The sequence below is a fragment of the Leptodactylus fuscus genome, chromosome 6 (assembly GCF_031893055.1).
Source record: "Leptodactylus fuscus isolate aLepFus1 chromosome 6, aLepFus1.hap2, whole genome shotgun sequence".
NCBI lineage: Eukaryota > Metazoa > Chordata > Amphibia > Anura > Leptodactylidae > Leptodactylus > Leptodactylus fuscus.
In genome coordinates, this window is record NC_134270.1 from 122,199,249 (window position 1) to 122,203,087 (window position 3,839).

Below are 3,839 nucleotides of genomic sequence, written 5' to 3' on the forward strand. Positions count from 1 at the left end.
GCTTGACCCGATCCAGTCACATCTCATCCCCAAACTCACTGAAGTCATTATTCCGGCCCTAACACATCTCTTCAACCTATCCCTAACCAATGGATCCTTCCCTTCTGCCTTCAAACATGCCACCGTGACACCTATACTTAAGAAACCGTTCTTTGACCTGTCCTCTCCAGCCAACTATTGCCCAATCTGACTGATCCCGTACATGTTGATTCTACGTCTATGAAGCACAAGGAACGTACTATGTACCTACATGTGTGGAATATGTGTTTCCTTGAATACCTACTCGTTTAATCTGCTAATTTCACATTTATGAAGCACAGAGAATTTACTACATTCCTGTATATGGGGAATATGTATTGATTCTGATGTACACAACACATATAACCAGTTACTTCCGCATCTAAAAACACAGGAAATTTACTACATGCCTGTATATGTGGAATATGTTGCTTTCACTGTAAACTTCTAATATAGTCTGCTCATTCCACATTTATGAAGAACTGGGAATTTACTACATGCGTGTTAATTTTTTTCCCAAGATGGCGCCGCTTGAGTAGCAGCCTGTTACTGTAGCTACAAGTTAAGAACGATCTTTATCTTTCCTTTTTCACTCCAATCATCCTCTACAATCACTACAATCATCCTCTAGTCAAGGAACATTGCACCATGAATAACTACTTATTATGGACTTGAAAAAACTTGCAGGGGAAGAGCCTGACCGAGGTATGTGATGGACGCTTAGTCTGTGAGCTCTGTCACAAGGGTCTCCTTATTCACCAATTTTCAGCAATTATATGCATGAACATGGTTAAAACTGGACAGGACAAGTCTAGTGACCCTCCGGAATCCAAGGGATTGTTGCATCAGCAAGAAGCGATGCAGAAATTCTTAAAAAAGCAACTTTCAAGTTCACACGTATTTTCTAAGAAGATGGCACTGGAGGATAATGGTGGTGCCAGAGAAGCTGCCGCAGACTCTGATGGAGACAGCTCCCTGATGGTTTGCAATCCAGCTCCTATCTCGAAGGGTTTATGGAAAAAAGCTCTCTCACAGGCGCTAGCCCCAGTTTTGAATGAGCTAGCTGAGCTACGAGCAGACTGCAGAAGTATTACCCACAGGGTAGATACGATTGAGACCTGTCAAAGTGCAACCCTGAAAGCAGCATCCACTATGCTGGGGCACATCAAAGCTCATGCAGCACACCTCAATAACACTTACCTAGTTATAGAGGACCTCAAAGAACTGTAACCAATGGAGGAATCTTCAAGGGTCTGCTGGTGACTTACTCCCAAGACTTTCTTTCAAAAATTGCCTCTGACATTTTTACTTCCCTGGTTGGAGAGGACTCGGCCTCTAAAATGACTATTGAACGAGCACACCATGCTGTCCGTCCAAAGCCTAGTGCTGAAGAACCTCCGAGGGACATTGTTTGTGCTCTTCTATTATCTGCCCATACTGTGGAACTTCTCAGAGCTGCGACAGATCGTGCTGACCTTTCATATGAGAGCTGTCCAATTTGGATTTTTCAGGACTTAGCGCCATCCACATTACAGAAGCAGCACCTACTAAAGCCCTTGCTGGACCAGCTTAAAGCCAATGGTTTGAGATATGCCTGGCTCTTTCCCTTCGGGATTTCTATACTCAAAAATGGGAGATGGTACAATGTTCACTCCCCTAAGGACCTGGACCCCCTCTAGGAAATATTGGATATCCCCCTGATGGACCTTCCCTCCTGGATGCCAGTGCAAGAGGATCCGATTGTTTTACCGACCATGTCCACCGGTAAGCTGGACTCGCCTCACACTCCTGGCAGGTACAAGTCTCCTAAAGGAAGGAAATCCTTGCTGAAGCAGATGGAATCATCAACATCTTCCAAAGATCACTAATGCTGACATATTATACATCTCTTCTTTTGTTTCTAACCACTTTCTGATTACTATTGCCATCTCACTCCCCTCTCACCAGGGTAGTCAGCATGAGTAATATACCATTTGTAACTAAAGTGCTGTTTTGAATCATTTATGATCTTAGTGATGCTTATCATACTTTTTTCATTCACTTTTTCGTGGGACACAATTATACAATATTATGCTTTTCTTTGAGATAGTATTGTGGGGTGTTTACTGCTATTACTTGGATGTAAAATGGCTGCCAACGTGTCTTCTTTAGGACTTAACGGCCACTGGCGGTGGTGGGAAATGTCTTGTCTTCGTCATGCCCTATGTGTTCGTCTTCCTGCCCTTTCAGGCTCCTCTCTCTTTTCCCGATGTTTTCCTACCCTTCCTTTCTTCTTCTCCCATTCCCCCATTCTCCCCCCTCCCTTTATTTATGCACACTATTGAACTCTGTTTGTTTCTTACCTTGCTCTCTCCTCCCGCCGTGCTCCCAGGGTGTGTTGGCTCAGATTACATTGCCACGTTCACTCCTGGTACTCTAGCTTCGACGAAGCTTGTTCCCATGAAAACAGTTGCCCGGGCAGCCTTAGATCTACAGTAACACATGCATAGGGAAAAGGGAAAAGAAATACTCAGCCCACTTGCAGATTACTTTTTTCCATCAAGCTTTCCACTTTAGTGTTTACTTTGGCTCTGCCCGGATATGTTTTTCCCTCGGCTTGGAGTAAAAAGGTAAGTACATTAGTAAAAGAAATCCAGCACGGCCGTTGTAAGAAAAGTTAAAATTTCTTGTTTATTCACAACTTCATATAAAAGTGATGCATTTCGGAAAACCTTCTGTCTTCAAAGTCTTCTTCAAAAGCTCCTAAAAGCGCAGCAAGGTCCAAAAAAAGCTTCTGAATAAGGAAGCTTTTTTTTCAGGACCAAAATAAGCCACATGTAATTTGTGAACTAGCCCTTAAACCTCCCAGCTCCTATGTTTCTTATTGATTGGTTCTTGTTGCGTTGGTGGGATTAGAACTGTTAAGCTTTGAAAGACGGATAAAACGATGTTGCTGGCTCAGACTAGGGAGCAATAACAGCGCATCCAGCCAATACTATTTGAGGTTTTATAGCCTTCTCTGGGTTGCCACTCTTGTAGGGAATGGATCTGTTGGGTGGGAGTTGGAGGTAGCGGCTGCACTGTCGGTTATGGGCTTTGCGCTCCCAACAAGGTGGTTCTCTCTGAGTGTCGCTGATTTACCGAGGTACTTGTTTGTTGGAGCCATACACCCAAACACGTATTTACGCCTCGGGGTGACCGCTGCTCCCCCCTCTCCTCTCCTAGCTCCCACTTATACATCAGATGTTTAACACTATGTTACTCAAGCTCTATGAGCGCTCCAGCACCTAGGACAGCTCTGTTTAAGATGGCTTGAATGTACCCAGTCTGCCTGTCTTGATTTGGCTCGCTCTATTGATTTCTTTTTTCTCACTAATCAGGAAGACCACGCCAAGAATCAGGTCCCTGAGTTCAGTTTTCTTAATTTGTTGTTGTTATGGGACACTGTCTATATATTTGACATACAGTTTGCTTTTTATAGATGTTAGACCCTGGGAGACACGTGTATGTATCATCCATATTGAACTTATAGGTTCTTGTCACTGTTCTCATACATGAGGCTGCACGTATACCACGCCAGGAACACGTACGTCTGTTAGACCATGTTATGCGTTCCTCTCAGTTTATGTTTTTGGTGAATACTGGACTTGTGCTGATCTGGACACTACTCCACCCTTGTTGTACTACTTCATTTGTGTTCTTCGCTGACAAAAATATTGTAGTTGATTGGGACTTAGGCAGTTCACAGACCTTGCTGCCTAGTTATTACTGATAATAATCAGTGCTTTTGTTGTTTTTAACATTTCTTGCACTGATTGTTACCCGCTTATCAAGCTTGTGCA